This window comes from Callospermophilus lateralis, chromosome 9 (genome assembly GCF_048772815.1).
Source record: "Callospermophilus lateralis isolate mCalLat2 chromosome 9, mCalLat2.hap1, whole genome shotgun sequence".
Lineage (NCBI taxonomy): Eukaryota > Metazoa > Chordata > Mammalia > Rodentia > Sciuridae > Callospermophilus > Callospermophilus lateralis.
The window spans coordinates 3,417,546-3,435,031 of record NC_135313.1 but is presented as its reverse complement, the minus strand read 5'-3'; positions in this window follow the sequence as shown (position 1 = coordinate 3,435,031).

Genomic DNA, 17,486 nt, shown 5'->3' with positions numbered 1-17,486 from the left:
TAAGGAAGTTACTGATGAGAAAGTCTTACAACTTGTGTTGTTTTAGTTTCTTCCCCAGAAAAGCTGACCCTACAGTCAAACTTTAGGGTACAAAGGCACCCTTCATCAGGTAACAGGGAAAGTCAGAGAGTGCTCAGGGCGGGTGAGGCCGGGGTGGGATGGAAAAGCCGCTTTGGCAGGACAAGGCAGTGAAAGGCAGCTCTTCACAGATCAGCTGGAACCTGGGAAGGGGCTCCAGAAGGCTGTGAGCCACTGAGCATACACTGCTCAGCTGAGTGGCCTCCAAAATTAGTCAGTTCAGGATCCACTAAACGCAGGTGGGACTAGGGGATGTCGTCAGGCTTCCCTGGGTAATGAGCTTAGCCCACACGCTGCGTCCCGGGGTGCAGCACCCCAGCTAACCGGAGTTGAGTTTCAAGAGCTCTTCCATGCGTTGGCTGCCCAAACCAGGCCTGGGTGTAAATGAAGTTTTAATGAATTTTCCACTGTCCTGGGAAGCTAGTGCCTGGGAAGGGCAAGTCCTGTCCACCACCCACCCCTTCCTTCTTCAGAAACTCAATTAACCACAGCCCAGACCTCTGACTGTAAATATGTACCTCCAGGAATCTAACTACTCCCTTTTGAAGTGTAAATACCCAAGGCTAGAGATTTATCTCCAAGGCTAGAGGCTGTGAGAAGAGCCAGTTCTTCCCTTTATCACTCTTTGCTTCTGTAAACACACATCCGGGCTAGAAATTTTGTGGCACCAATTACTCAATAAATGTTGTGAGAAACTGGGAGCAGGGCTCAGAATGTGGAGTCTGATCTCCTCTGGGTCCTCCAGCTCCCGAGTGCCATTTCTTGAGGGGTCTGACTCCCACAGCACCCCAGTCCAGTCAGGCCTGCTGCTTCCTGGAGAAGTGACAAAGGATAAAGCCGAGGAGATCATAAAAGAGGTCTTGGTCTGAAGCAAGGGCTGGGGGGATCGCATCCCAGTCAAACAGGCAGCAGTGGACTCCAGATGGCCGAGTTGCCAGGGGACTTCTAGGTGGGGAAGAACTCGTGTCTAGACAGGGGTCATTGTCCTGTGGAAGAGTCCCCGACCTGTGGGGAGGCAGCCACTCTCCTCCTGGGGGGAGGGCGCCATCCTGAGGGCTCAGCCTGGAGCTCCGGTGGGGTCAGCAGGAGGTGAGCCTTGCAGGGGTGAACCTGCACCACGGGCCATGCTACGCCTCAACCCTGTCACCAGCCACTGCTCAGAGGGCCCACTGCGCAGGGCCTGGAAGGACAAAGGAGAGGTCACCCAGACCCCTGGCTGTTCAGTGCCCCTTCTGTCCACTGCTCTGATGGACGTTGACGGGGACCAGTGAGTAGCCTGGTCTGTGGCCTTTCCCACAGGTCACAGGGCCATCTGTGCCTTTCCCTCAGGTCACAGGGCCATCTGTGCCTTTCCCTCGCTGCTTCCAATCCTCCCGTCTGGCCTATCCCAAGCCCTGAACCACTGACCCGCCCTTCCCTCCGCCCTTCTCTCTGCCCTTCCCTCTGCCCCTGCCCAGAGGCCATGCATTTCCTCTCTTGGGGCCACTCTCTGTCCCTGGAGGAGCAGGTCCGCTGCGGCTGCTCACCCACTGGGCCGTCCCTCCCACCATCGTTCTTTAGGACCGACCTGAGGGTGGCCGCCATTCCTAGTCACCCCAGCTCTGAACCACTGCAGTTTCCTTCCTCCCTCGGCTGATGAGAAGAATCCCCACCCCACTCGCTGCCATGAGCCTGTGAGGGCCCTGAGGAGCCTGGGGTGACAGAGAAGGTGGCGTGAGAGCTGGGGCCACCCGCTGTGGCGTTTTGGTGTCTCCTGGGCCTGCTCAGACCTGACCCACGTGCACCCTTCCCGCCACCCAGTGGGTGCAAGTGCACCTGCTCCATCTGGTGACCTGGGGGTCCAACACTACGCACTTCATCATGGACAGCTGGCCCACGTGGTCACTTGATACCTCAAAGACGGGCACTCTGGCTCTGTGAGGCCCAATAACATGCCCAGAGAGTTCTTCCAATGAGGGCCTCTCTGAGCCTCTCAACAGAAAGGCACAGCTTTGCTTGGGAGACTCCCGTGGTCTACACTGCAGCTCGCCTGCTGGGCTTGCAATAACCTCCATCTTTAACCACCCAAACCTCTGGCTTTGCAGGGCCAGACCCCAGGGTGGAGCAGCCTGCACTGTGGACGGCTCCAGAGCCACTCGAGGTCTGGCTGCACTACAAACTGGAGCTTGCAATTAACCCAATACATGGGTCAAAACCGTTCCCACGTTCAAGATGAGAGGCTTCAGATCCAAAGAGAACCGCAGGGCTTTCTGCCTCCCTCCTGCTGGCAGATTGTCACTGGGGTGAGACCAGAGTGTGCCCTAGACTGTGAAACCCGGGGAATGTCACCTGTGGCCCTGAGCTTAACTCTTTATAGAACTCCTTTTCCTCTCTCCGGCACGAACGTCTTCTGAAGGCATCCAGAATTCATTGTCTTCTCCTCAAGTGGAACTATCACTATGACCCTGATGTAGGGGACCAGCAGGTCACACTAAGGATTCCAAGAGGATCAAAGGCCCCATTTTCTTACTTGTGACAGAGAACTGGAGAGTTAAGGTAGCCCTGGGGTAAGATACCGCTGTCGTGGTGAGTACATGGCCCCGTGTGTTTGTCAAAACCCATAGAAACGGATACCACAAGGAGTTGATTTTACTATGTATAATCTTTAAAAATAAGCTACAGTGTTTGGGGACCCCCAAAATTGGAGTAAAAGCAGTAACAACTGTGCCCAACTGAGTGGGAGGGGAGCAAAGATTACCCCAAACTGTAAAACTGTGCGGGGCCTCAGAGAGCCACACACTCCTCCTGCAAGCTAGTTGGGAAATGTCCTTCTCAGAGAAGGGCGGGCGGAAGTAGTTCTGAAGTCATTTCATGCCTATCGTAGGAAACAAACATGACAATGTAGCGTAGAAAAGGAAACCCCGTGCCGTGCCATAGAGAAAGAAGCTATGGCAGGTGACGGTGACAGGTTCGAACATCCTGGGAGGCATCGTGGACCCTGACAGATGAATAACGAGGTGGTGGAGCGAGGACAGAGATGAAGACACATCGATCGCCTTGGCTTGAACGTCCACACACTCATGTCTCCTTTGCCCACTGGGAGGAAATGAAAGCCACAACACTCAGAGTCACTAAGATCTTGAATTCTAAACGCCATTCTCAGAAGAAAAGAGCCAGAGACCCTGGAGAAGTGGCTGATTCCAGGCCTGAGTTGGGGGACATACAGGATGAGCCTGGAGCGTCTTGTGATGACAGAAAACAAGGAGGGCTGTGTTCCGAGGGCACAAGAGCCCTCTCAAAGGACCCCGTGGGGGAACTGGAGCCATGTGAGCATGCACCATGTGAGCAGTGATGGTACCCAGAGCCCGTGCTGACGTGAGCAGTTGTGCAGACACTTACATAACAGAAGCCCAGGGGGAGCCCGGGGGGAGCCCAGGGGACAGCCCTTCTCCCAGCAAGAGGAGCCGGGGATTCTCCCATTACGCACTTAGGTTCCCAGGTTCAGTTGCTTTCAGGGTGGACTTGGACGCACCACTAAGGCAGCACGTGGCTGCGCTGGAAGGTGGAGATTGTGGATGCTGCGCTGGTGGATGCATTGGGGTCCAAGGATCCCCCTTTAGTCTTCAGCAGCAGCAGCTGGAGCTACTGCGTGCAGAGAATTGACCCGAGCACGGTGCCTGCTGGCCTGCAAGTCTCCGCCTGGGCTGGGCAATGTTCAATCACAGCTGCTCGGGCCTTGGCAGGACACCCCGAAAGGCTACCTGAACAGGGGTGTGGGAGGCAGGCCCTGCCCAGGCCACTCCCCAGGCATGAAGCAGCTTCTCGCCACCCGCTAGGTTCTGGTGAGGTCCGAGGCTCTCCACCTCCCCTGCACAATCCATTCCCCACCTCCACTCTGAGGGCGAAGCTGCGGCCTATGAAACTGCCCAGCCGCAGCAGCAGGAGACAGACCCCTGGGCCACCACAGGTGACACTGACTCGTGCTGTTTTGCTGTCCTCCTGTGAGGAAAGCGGCAAGGAGAGGTGGCATCTCTGACACCCTTGCTTCTGTCCTCTCGGTAGGGAATCAGTCACCTGCATCTGCCAAGGTCTCCTTGTTTCTTTACAGCTGAACTTATCAGCCCGGCCTTGACCCTACACTGAGATAATAAGGAGGCTAGTCCTCTTGTGTGGTCACCCTGATACCTCCTGCCGGGGACGCTGACCTTTAGAGATGCCAGAGGAAGTGTCTGAACTCTTCCAAGAGGCCACTAGGTCCCCCACGTCCTTCACCCTCCAGGGACAAGGCAGGGTGGTGGCTTCTCCCTGTGTGTGTTGGCCAGCTTTTGCATCACCATGACCAAAAGACCCGACAGGGACAATTGAGAGGAGGTAAAGTTGATTTGGGCTCACAGTTTTCCGAGGTCTAGTCCTTTGCTGGCCAGCTCCATAGCTCTGGGCCCAGGGTGAGGTAGAACATCGGGGCAGAGGGCATGGTGGGGGAGAGCAGCTCAGGACATAACGGCCAGGGAGCAGAGAGAGCTCTTCTCACCAGGGCCACAGTAGAAACCCCAAAGGTCCGCCTCCAGTAACCTGCTTCCTCTCAGCCACACTGTACCTGCCTACAGTTACCACCCCCGTTGATCCATATCAGTGGATTAATCCACTGATTGGGTAAAAGCTCTTATAGCCTAATCATCGCACCTCCGAGCATTCTTGCATTGTCTTACACACGAGCTTTTGGGGGACACCTCATATATAAGCCCTAGCACTGTACTAGAGACCTGTCTAAAATATCCCATGCACAATGCTTCCAACCTCTCAACTCCAGCATGCACAGAAGTATTCTCTGGAGACTTAAAAAAAATTGTTTATTTATTTGCGTCCACATAACAGACATAACTGAAATTCAGTTACAGAATTTAACTGTGTGAGTGATAGGATTCCAACCAAGTTCTTGGCTTGGCCTTGACCAGTCTCCAGTGTGAAGGAAAAGACACTTATTTGGAAGAAATTGGGCACTTTGGAAGAGGGCTGATGGGCAAGCTTACATTAATTTGAGACCTTGAACCTGCAAATGCCTTTGAGTACCCCTTTCTAGAAAAAAAAAAAAAATGAGACCGTCCCCTGCCTGAGGAGATCACCCTTCTCTTATTTAAAGACCTGGGATCGCTTCACTGGGCAGTTGCTGAAACATTGCTGCTCCTCGGGTCCTGTGCTCAGCCTCCCTCTCAGCTCCAACCTGGCACAACCCAGGGGACAACCGGAAAGTCTTCGGCAGAAGGAAATGACGTATGTACTAAGATCATTGTGATCATCCGTGTTGGCAGGACCCCAAAGAACCCGTGAACTTTAAGGATAGTGGACCAATGAGCCTGAATTCTGGCTGAATCAGGCCCACTTGCCAGTAGGAACTGTCACAAGACTTGTAATTAATGTTCCAGCCCCACAGCTGCAATGGCTTTACCAGCCGGCTGGTGCATTGACTGAAACTTGGATTTCATGGCGACCTACATTCCGTGAGGTCAGAATGTCAGCATCTCTGCAGCGAGTGGCAGGGAAGGGGGCTTCACTATGTAGAGCCCACTCATTTCAATCCGAGCATCGCCTCAGGTGGGCACACTTGGTACTCAATGAGGAACGGAGAATCGGGATCCTTGAAAACCCAGCCTCAGCGTCTTCTGTAAGTGAAGATGAAAGGAGAGATCTGGCATTGAGAGAGACTCCCCGACTTATTGCAACAGGAATAAGGAATCCCAGAGCAGCTGAGCCATCACAGCACGGAACCTTCAAGACCCAGGCCAGCACAGTTACTGTCATAGGCTGCAGGACCAGTGTGGTGGTCACTTTGAACCATAGAGGACCGTGGTGATGGCCGGTTTATTCTTTGTTTCCTATGGATGAAGTAGATGGTAGCTGTAACTACAGACCCGTGTTGGTAAGCAAAAGAAGCCAATCCAAAAAGGCTGCAGACTGTAGGATTGCAATATGTGACTCCATTAGTCTGGGTTCTCCAGAGATGTTTCCCTGCTTGGAAGTGGGCAGAGAGGTACATAGATGAGAGATGACAGGTAGGTAGTGGCTAGGTGGGTGACAGATGATAGATCTGATTCAAATCCCAACTCAGGCTGTCAGACAGGAGAAACTACCCCTCACTCCACTTTTTCTATTCTATTCAGGTCTTCAGTTGACAAGCTGAGGCTCACTTATACCAGGAAGGCATGGTGTGTAATCCAGTCTAGCAAGCCAAACACTAATCACACCTGAACTCTGCATGGATACACCAGAATAGTGTTGGCCCAAATATCTAGGCACCCCATGGCCCAGTCAAGTTGACACATAAAATCAACCGTAAGTCCAGCCCTTATCAACTAGTACTCATACACATCTCCTTTAACCATACTTAATTTCCAAATTAAGATACTAACAGAGCCATGATTCCACCTACTTGATACAACCATCCTGTTCACAACTGGAAATACACTGACCCTTTTTCAGGAGGGATTAGGTCCTTGATTGATGTTCACAGCTCTCGATATCCCATAAGATGAAAAATTAAAGATCCTTGCATACTGTGATACAAAGCCAACGCATCTTATGTTACCAATAAGAGAACAACTGAGAGGAGACGATCACACACACACACACACACACACACACACACACACACTCCTCATCCCTTGGAAAATAAGGAGGAAGTGCTCATGAAAATCGCAGTCCTTGTTTCTGAGATGGTCACCTGGTCATAGCTGCAGAAAGAGGGCTTCACACTCAGCCATTTTGTTCTAGTCAAGTTTGTAGTTGATTGGAAGAGGCCCACCCACACCAGGGAGGGCATTCTGCTTTATTCAGTCTGGGATTTCAAATGTTACTCTCATCCACACGCACGCTCACAGACACACCCAGAATAATGTATGACCAAATGTCTGGGCACCAGTCAAGCAGACATATAGAATTAATCCTCTTGATTTAACCATCACAGCGGAAATTCTGAAAAACTATAGAAAATGATCAGGGGTTCCCAGGGGAGAAGGAGGAGGAGGATGGGATGAATGGGTGAAGCACAAGGGATTTTAGGGCAGAAAACTGTTCAGTATTGGAGGTTTGGGGCTTTGTGTACTCATGAAAATCAACAAACTTTACAGCAGAAGAGTGGGTCTTTTTTTTTAATTTAATTTTTATAGTTGTAGATGGACAGTGTGCCTTTATTTTATTTTATTTATTTGTTTATGTGGTGCTGAGGATCAACCCATTGCCTCACACAGGCTAGGTAAGGGCTGTGCCACTGAGCCACAGCCCCGGCCCAAGAGTGGGTCTTAATATATGAAAGATTTTTAAAATCACTTAGGAGGTGGGAGGTCCCAGGAAGGAACGCTGAGACCCCAACGTCTAGATGCATTATGAGCTTGTGACTCTGCCTCGGTGCAGGGACAGGCCCAGGGCTGACGGAGGGAAGGAGTGTGTGACCACAGGCAGGTGAGGCTGTGCTCTGGCGATGAGGCTGTGTCCCAGGGCAGACCCGGTAACAGTCCAGCACTGCCGTCCACGTGACCTGGAAGGAACAATAAGAAAACAGCTGGCAACAAGGTTTCCTGCCCTCGGGGTGGAAATTCACAGGTGAGCGGGGAAGAGCCACATGCTCCTGTGGTCCTAATCAGAGTTAGAGATATCGTATGAACTCGTGTGACCTTCATATCCAAATATTTACACACAGAACTGTCCACTAATACACACACACACACACACACACACACACACACACACCCGGGCTAGCATGCACGTACATTTCCTGCTCTCAGCTGAGAGGGCTTTAATGGTCAGGAGCCCCCAGGGAGCCATGAGCACACCTAATGCTCAGATCTTGTGTATAATGTCAATCTAAGAAAAAAGGAACCAGGACGCTAAGAAATAACTGATTTCAGGGCTGGGAAAGAAATATACAGGATGAGCATGCATCTTATGGTTCCAGAAATAAGAAAGATGCGAAAGGAACACAGAGGCCAACCCTGGGAGCTCCCAGGGACCAGACTGGAACAATCAGTGTGACACAATGAGGTGTTGTAACCCAGAGTTTAAAATATCCATGATTCATACCGAAATAAATTACAGAAATCAGCAGGTGGAGCAGAGGAGAGAGACAGATTTCCCACGTAGAAGAATCCCAGGTGATTTCTGTGGACCTTCCACCCCTGAGGAGAGCGTGAGCCCACAGAGTGCCCTCCTTGCAGGGAAGAATGTGCAGGAGGGAAAAATAACTGCACCGTGGGCAGACTGGTGAGTGGCTCGCAGCCCCGCCAGGAGCCCCCTGGGCTCCAACACCTGGTACGTGGTGGGAACGGGTCCCCTCCTATGGCCTCCCTCCAGGTGACTCCAAGCCCAGCCTCACTATAAGAAAAACCAACAGCGAGGCACCTGCAAGGGCCCGGCCACACCTCCTCGGAACCGCCAAAGTCAGGAGAACAAGGAGACCAGAGCAGCCTAAGGAGACATGACATCCAATGCCACTTGGTGTCCTGGGTGGGATCCTGGGACAGATCAATAGGCATTGTCAAAGCCAAGGACATCTGAAGAATATATGGGCTCCAATGAACAATAATGGTTGATTAATCGTGACAAATGAACCACAGAATTATAAGAGTTAATAGTAGGGAAATATGGGACTTTTCTATGCTGTTTCAATTTTTTTTTCTATAAATCTAAAACTGGTCTGAAAAACAAAGGCTATTAAAAAAAAAAAACGAAGACTGTTGTTGCACACAGTGACGCGGATATATCTCAAATACATTATATTAAGTGAAAGAAACCAGACTAAAGTCTATGTACATTATGATTCCATTTGCATGACCTTCTGGCGGGGCGGGGGAACTACGTGGTTAGGCCAAGAACCAAGGTTATCAGGAGAGGGAGGAGAAAAGCTGTTGACTCTAAACGCCGCCAGGCCACGAGGGTGATGGTGTTCCACGTCTATACGGCAAACACGTTCACGGCCAGGTGTGCTTTCCACGTTTCCCAGAGCTGTACCCTACAACGAATGAATTTTCCTGATGTGAATTAGACATCGATCTTAAGAAGGAGGGGGTGTGTCTACGTTTGCAGTCGGACCACTCTCGGCTGCGCTCCAGCTCCGAGCTCCCAGGTGTCCCAGACTTCTTTCATTTCTCAGAAAAGACCCGTCGGTACAAAACTGCCTACCTGCTGTGTGGCTTGTGGCCCTTTTAAAGTCACCTTGGTCAGCCCTGCTTGCATCAGGGAGGGCCCAGAAAAAACAGGGGACAATGGAATGCCCAATAATGTAATTGGGGGCGGTTGGGACAGATGATGTAGGACCCCAAGATCTATCACCAGTACAGGCTGAAGGAACCTGAGAGGGTTTGGAGTCAATCCGTTTGATGGACACTGCGAACTCTGGTCAAGGGACAAGCCAAATCAGGAGACCAGCCCTCCCTCTCCCCTCACCTTGCAACTTCCTGTACGTGGCCCAGGTTGGCCAAACTCCACTAGGAGGCGGAGGCAAGGGGGCCTGTGGGTGTGGGCCAGGCAGGTCAGCTCCTGGGTCAGAGCCTGGGTGGAGGCCTGGGAGGTGGAGGCCCGGGAGGTGGAGGCCTGTGCGCACCCCATCCACCTCGGCACACAGCAAGCAAGAGATTCTTGAGCTTCACCAACTTGTTAGTGTGGAAAGTGGAAGAGAAAGTGCAGAGAAGCGAGGTCAGATCAGGGCCGACCTCTGGTTGAGTCATGGCAGAAGAAGAACCCTTTTTGGGAAGAAGAAACGTCTCTGAACGTCCTGTTAAATGTCTTAAAATACACACAGCTCTCGGGCTTTTTTCCTTTCTTTTTTTAAGCCAAAGGACAAGGACATGTAACCTATATGCCAAGGTGACTCAGGAGTCACCCTGTCAATAGAGGTGAACAGAACTCTCTTCCGTGACAAAAATCATCCTAGAGCTGCTCCATGACACCCGGAGGCTGTCCCCCGTCTTCCCCTCCCCTGGGCAATGGGCATGGGCGGGAGGGAGAGGTGGCCCAGGAGGACGGAGCTCTTCTGACCGGCTCAGGGCTGGCCAGGCCTCCCGACTGGAAGGAAGGCCAGCCCCACGAGGCACCCAGCACCCAGCTGAGACTTAGTCAGTACTTATAAAGTGACGTGAAAGTCTCCAGGGCTGTAGCAATAGAGCTGCAGAGTTTACACCCAGGTCTGACCATGGGGAGCAGCTCCTGTGATGCCCTGGGGCTCAATGTCCTGCACTGGGATCCAGAGGGCACCTGTACCTCAGCAAGGTGACCAGCTCCAGTGGCCGCACGGCTGCCCGCCTCAGTCTCATCTTCAGACTTTCCCTTGCCACTGCCTCCTGTCCACCATTCCCAGCCACTTAGTGCAGTGTGACCAGGTGGCCATGGTCAGCCTGGTGACGAGGTGGCTCAGACCTGGCCCACGTACCCCATCTCTGCTCCCTGCTCGTATTTGCTCCTAGGACTCTGCTGGAGCCCACGCCCCCCTAGCATGTGCCCTGTACCATGGTCCTCCTAGAACTCCCCACAGACTGTGCCCTGTGAGGAGCCCTGATTTCTGAGCCACTTTCTGAGAAGGTGCTCAACAACTGGGGGCTGAATTGCTGCTTCCATAAGCCTCAGCCTTCTCCAAGGAGAGAGTGGTCCTTCAGTTAGGAAAGGCCTGCAGGAGCTGACGAATGGGTGGGACAGTACGTGACTGACCCGTGTGAAAAAGGAAAACACACACCAATGTCAACTGAGGTTGCTAAGGCGCTGAGTTTCTATTTTTGAATTGCACATGGTGCCAAGTGTGAATTGCAGCATCATTAACAGCAGGCAATGCCCAGCTTCAAGCCTGGGCCTGAGCCTGAGCTCAGCACATGCGTGTTTATAGCAGCTAAGGAAGGTGAGACAGCACAGGGTGCCAGCAGGGCGGGCGGGCTGGGCAGTGAAATTAAGCGTGGCCACTTCCAGGCAGCACATGGGCCCTGTCCCTGTTGCTGAAAGGCCCACCCGCCCCACTCCCCCCAGCACGTAGCCTGCTTTGTGCTCCCCAAGCCCCAGGAACCATCTATCCTAGCTCTCCTCCCTCACTCTCCCTCCCACTGGACCATGAGCCCCATGGGGCACAGCCCAGTGCCCGCCACATGTGCTTTTTGAATGAATGAATGGAATGAACAGGTGAGTGGGAAAAAGGTAGAAGGAAAAAAATGAACAAGTGCTAGCTCATCCTTCTGCCTCAGATGCACTTGACAGGCACCCCATTTCTGTTTCTACTTGGTGCCTGCTGCACCAGAATTCTCCCTGCAGTGCGGAGAGTGCAGGAGAGGAGCACAGAGGCTCAGGGGTGCACCTTGGCACCACCCGCCAGAGCCACGGCTCCTGGCTTCCAACTGCTTACCAGGTGCACAGCCCATCCCCCAACTCAGTCAGCCCATGTGTATGATAGGGCCAATCCCGTGAGGCCTTCCTTCCCTAGTCATGTGCTGGGGCACCTCAGGATGCCACCATTGGCAACAACTGGCCCATGAGAGGCACAGGTACAACTCCGTGGGGCTTGTGGTGGGCACTGGAAGGCACAAGTGGTTCCGCAGGACTGAGTCCTCAACTTGGGATCCAACCCCATCTCCAGGTAGCGTCAGAACTGAGTGGAACCGGAGGACCCCAGCTGGCGCCTACTGGTGGCTCCCTTGTGGGAAGAGGCAGCCCTGGACTCCGGGGGTCGTCCTCCTAGTACACGCAGGCCACAGACAGCTCCAAAGTGCTCACCAACCACTCAAAGAAATCCGACTGCCCTGGAGCCTGCTGCATGGGAAGTCCACACCTAGAGTGGACTTTGGCCACCAAAGGCGATCCCTGGACACAGCGTCTGAAACAGTCCTTGGAATGGATCTGAATAGCCATTGTTAAGATCAAAGTCAAGTACTCTGCCTCCCAGGTACCAAATGTACCAGAAGCGATTCATTCTGTTATACTGAGTCTGTTTTTTACTGAATGTCCTGTTTGTTTGTTTCCAAGGTACCCACCAGCATATTCATGATTACTATTTTTAAACCAACCAAGCCATGGTGTGGTCAGTGATTAACAACATAGAAATGTGGAGAGTTTAAGCGGCAGTTGCTATATCATTTTCACAAAAAAGATCCCCAATTATCAGTGAGGCCAAAAAATAGCTGTCAGTTCAAAGCTCTAGCGCCAAATGAAGCACGTCAGTGTTCTTCTTCCAAAGAAATTCCAAACTAACTGCACACACAAGTCTGTTTCTCTTTTTAAGGAAAGACTAACTGGTGTATTAAGTTATCCCAGAGCCCTGAGCATTGTCAGAGCCGCTGACAGGCTCAGGCAGGATGGGGCACAGCTGCTACAGCCTTTTGGGGACAGGAATGAGTCACCCTGCTCTTCCTGCAGTTTCTCTGGGCAGCTGCAGGGCTGCCTTTGCCTTCCACCCCAACCCTGTCCACCGCACCCAGAGCTCCAGAAGGCATGAGAATAAAGACCATGGATTTCAGATGCATAGAAATGGACCCGAGATAATTGGTTTGTGCTTCTCAAACTTCAAATACTCAGCAGGCTCCAGCAGGAGTGTAACAGAGGTGCGGAGCAACAAGGAGTTTGGAAACTTCTCCATCTTTCAGAGGCCCCTAGCCTTCCTTCAGAGAGGCAGGGGTAGGAATCTTTAGGAAATGAAGCTGGCCCCCACGCACAGGAACAGTGAGGCCCCCATCACCTTGTCACACTGAGGCCCAGTCTGAGAGCCAGTTCCAAACATGCAGCCTCTGCAAAACCTTCACAAATCGTCTCCATCACCACAGAACTTGGATATATTTGCTTTGCGCCTCGCGTCCCTATATTACAAGGACATTGAGGACAGGTAATGTGTCCCCTCTGTTTACCACTCTGCCCCCAGCTCTGAGCAGCATCAGGCCCAAGGTGAATGTTAACACACAGTGGTTAAGTCAATACACAGGATCAGCAGCTGTTCTGTGTTGTAAAGCAGAGTTTAGAGCCACCCACCGTCACATGGCTTCTCCTGTCACCTCTGATGCACTCTGGACTGTGAGCGTCATCTCCATTTTACAAAGACAGAGCTAAATGGAGGTGCAGCTGCCCTGGACGCCCCGGGAAGTCGGCTGGAGGCCCAGGCAGGGACAGGCAGCTTTGCTGGAAGGAGCTGACTGTCCCACAGGCCCATCTGTCCCCCAGAGCCACTGGTTCCTTCGGTTCCTTTGGCTCTAGAGCTTGCAGAGAGCTGTGACAGGTGGAGTGAGAGGGAGTGGGAACCTGAGGCAGGCTGGGGAGTCCCCCAGAGCAGGATGCAGAATTGAGCTGCAATTCCTCAGACAGCTTCTCTATTTTTTTCTTTTTTCTTTTTTTGAAAATGGCAGGATGGGTCCAGATTGAGAAGGGTCCCAGGGGCTGGGTTTCTCTGTCTCCTCAGGTTGGTCCCCTTCCAAGGGCACCAGGAGGGTCTCCTGGCGAAGGCTCCAAATGCCAGACAAACACAGGGGGATGGCAAAGACCCCACCTTGACCCCTCTCCCGTCTTTCCCTGACCCGCTGGGTACCTTCTGCCACTTAATCTCGGCTATGGCTTGAATGTGCTCCCCATCACATGTGCTGGAAAGTTAACCCCCAAATTCCTATGCTGGGGGCGTTGGGTGGTGAGCCTTTGGGAGGTAGTTAGATCCGGATGAGGTTCTGCGGATGGGGCCTTCAGGATGGCGGTAGTGTCTTTACAACAAGAGGAGAGAGCTGAGCGGTCACACACCCCTGCTCCCTCACGTGATGCCTACACCATGTGAAGCCCAAGTAAGAAGATCCTCACTACATGCACCTTGACCTTGGACTTCCCAGCCTCTGGAACAATAAGGAATAAATGTCTTTTAAAAAATAAATCACCTAGTCTCCAGTATTCGGTTATAGCAGCAAAACCTGAACTAAGACATCCTCCCAAGCCTTGATGGCAACTCCCACCCCTGTTCTCCAGCCCTTCTGTGGGTCTTGTGTTCTATAAAGCACCTTGAGAAGCCATGGTCATCTTTGCTGCAAGGCCAGAGGGCAGAGCGCAGTGTTCTACACATCCAGCAGCAACAGACTCTGGGCAAGGCGGGCGGAGCACTCTCTCCAGTGAGGGTTCTGTAGGGGATTCTTAGGGGGGAAATTCAGGTGCGGACATTCCCCAGCGGAAGGGAATCCCGGCCCTCCACTGGTGTGGGAGCTGGGCCCAGGCTGGGGAAGCAGCTTCCCTGGATCATATGGTGAGTGAGTCTCAAGTGAAAATCAGATTTTCCTCCCTGCCAGCATGATCTCTTTTTTCCACGCAAATTCCAGACTCGTGGGGAGAATGACAAGCTGCAGAAAAGCTCAGGGACTTGCAGCTCTGTGCCCTTCAGCTGTGAAGGTGACGTCTCCTTAATTGGCGTGAGTCCCCCAGTCACACGTCTCATCTGCGAGGTCCCTGAGCAGACATGGGTCCCCAGCATAAGTGTGTCCTGGGGCTCCCCTCAGTGTGCAGTTGCAGAGGGGGCTGGAGCCCACAGGAGGGTGTGAGGGGAGGGGAGGGCCTGGTAAACTCTGTTTCTTCTACAAGAAGCACAGCTCTCTTTAAACACTTAGGAACAGAAACCTGTGCAGATAATATTTATTTAGCAGACAGAGGAACATGAAGCCAGCTTTCCTGGGAAAAGGACGGCTCCAGAGACCAGCAGACGGCCTGCCCCGCCTGGCTTCCCTAGGCAGGAAGATGCACCACGGCTGGTTGCCATGCTAGGGCGGGGGTCGGGGTGAAGCAGGAGGGTTTTCCAAAGTGACATCCGGGACAGCTGTGAGGGCCCTGCTCTTACTGCCATTCCATCGAGAAATGAAAAAGCAATTTTCCTTTGAAGTTCTGGGTTTTTTGTTTTTTTCATTTCAGATTACAGTTTGAGGTCAGAAAATGAGACACAAGGAATCCACAAGCACGCACACATTGGATCTGGAAGAATTCCTTCCCCCATCCCCATTTCAACCGTCCTAAGTCCAGATGGTTTGCAGATTGATGGAGCTCAGGCTGGCCAGCTCTGGAGGGGTGTGGCTTGCAGTGTTTTTCCTGAAAGAGAGGTATTTTGTGCATGAAGCTTATCAACATCATTTTTAAATAATATTTTAAACACCCTTTAAGTAATATTTTATGAAACTATTTTAGAAATAGGAGCAGAACAAGAAACACACAGTAACCAAATGTATAAATCCATGAAGATTGTTTCCTATAGCAAAAAAAAAAAAAAAAATCGAAGCATATTATGTAATCAAGGCAGTGTTGATTTTTTAATTTCTTTAAAAAAATCTAAATTTCTAAGCTTATATTTCCCCCCTCAGAAGATTATGGTCTTGTATCAGTTGTAGTTCAATCAAGATGCAGAGACCACGCTACAATTTAAAAGACTGCATATAAAGAATCATAAGTAGGCTGGTGAGGTGGTGCACACCTGTAATCCCAGCAGCTTGGGAGGTTAAGGCAGGAGGATCGCAAGTTCAAAGGTAGCCTCAGCAACTTGGAGACTCTATCTCAAAATAAAATAGGAAAAAGGGCTAGGGATGTGACTCAGTGGTTAAACACCCTGGGTTCTAATCCCTCCCGGACTCCCCAAAAAAGAATCTCAAGTAAAGTGAGGCATTGGAGGAACAGGGGATTGGCTGGTAAGAAGTAGACTCCAGAGAACACGGACAGAAGCTGTGAGGAGCAGCCACTCTCCCGGGAGCTAGGACAGAGCACTCAAGGGTTCCAGTTTTTCTGTGTTTTCTCTTCCACTGAAGGTCATTACTGGTGAGTTTTTCCATGGAAGTTCTAAGGGGTACTTGGGAATCCCCTGTGTCCCACCCACAGTCCTCCCTGCCCCAGGTACGGCGGCTGCTCAGTCTCCCCTGGTGATCAGGCCAATCACTCCACCGGGAGGCTCACTCCTTTGGCTGTGGATCCAGAGCCTCAGAACCCCACACGGCCACATCCAAGTCTCAGGTCCAGGTTAGCAGTCATGCTCTTGCCCTGAGGGCAGCGTTCCTGCCCAGCATCAGAGAGCTCCAGCTAGCTAGGATGGCAACCTGATCCTTGCATCCGAGCATCCTGGTTGACAGAGGTTTCTGATTCAACACATTTAATGCATCCTGTAAGACAGAGGCCTGATTTGAGAAGTAGATCATCAAGCTATTTTAGGAATGCAAATAAAACAAAAGACACCCAGGAAATAAGTATATAGATCGATGAAGAATGTTTCATATTGTTAAAAACGTGAGCCAGACTGTTGTTATTCAATGCTGACTTCTCAAATTTTAAAACTCATATTTTATCCATTAAAACACTGTTGCCTGTGAAAAGGAACGCTGGACAATCCTGTGCAGCGGGGTGCGTGAGTTTGGCCGGTGTCTGCTCTTCTTATCATCATGATCCCACCTGGCAGATAGCTATCAACCTCCATGGACTGCAGAAGATCAAGAGGTTCTAGGATGAACTTGCCATTTCTGCAGATGGATTATGTCACAGCTTGGAAACATAGAATCAGGGGAACTCCAGAGTTCTGGATTTTTTAAAATTATTTGGGCGAATGTTTGTAGTGACCATATCCAGAGCTGTCCCTGGGAGCTTAGGCTGCAGTGATTTTATTACAGGGATTTGGTAAAAGACAATTCGGCCAGGCAGACCTGGCCAGACCCCGGAGGCATCTTATCCCTGAAGTCTGAGGACTCCCATTCGGCCTCCTCTGAGAGGCAGAGGACCAGAGAGTCAGGAAGGGCTGAGGAAGTAACAGAAAGAAGGGAAGGAAGTCATGTAAAGGGCTCTTCATGGTTTAGATACGAGGTGTTTCCTAAAGCTCATGCTCGAGACAATGCAAGAAGGTTTAGAGGTGAGATGATTGGGTTAGGAGAGCCTTAACCTAATCAGTGCATTAATCCCCTAACTAATTAGCTCTCTGGTAACTTAGGTAGGGAGCATGTGGCTGAAGGAGGAGGGTCCCTGGGGACAAGCCTTTGGGGTATATATTTTGTCTCTCTGCTTCCTGGTACCATGTCCTGAGGGCTTCCCCCACCACACTCTTCTGTATGGTGTTCTGCCTCACCCCCAGCCCAGAACAAAGAACTCGGCCATCTGTTGACTGAGACCTCTGAAACTGCGAGCCCCAAATAAACTTTTCCTCCTCTAAAACTGTTCTTGTGAGTTCTTTTGGTCCCAGTAGTGAGAAGATGACTAAAACAAGCTGCTGGATATTCTCATCTCTGCGAGAGTGGGTCACTTTCTCGGAGTGGTACAAAGCTCCAGGCTCTCAGAGACCACAACTTACTTTAGTAAGACGGTTGGTTGGTTGAACCCTGTCACCCTGCCACCGGTTCTGTTATGTGCATGGACTGTGTATGCAGAGAAGTCTGCACAATTGGGTCTTTCAGGATAACTTTAAATATTTTAAGAAGAACATAGATGAAGTTGGG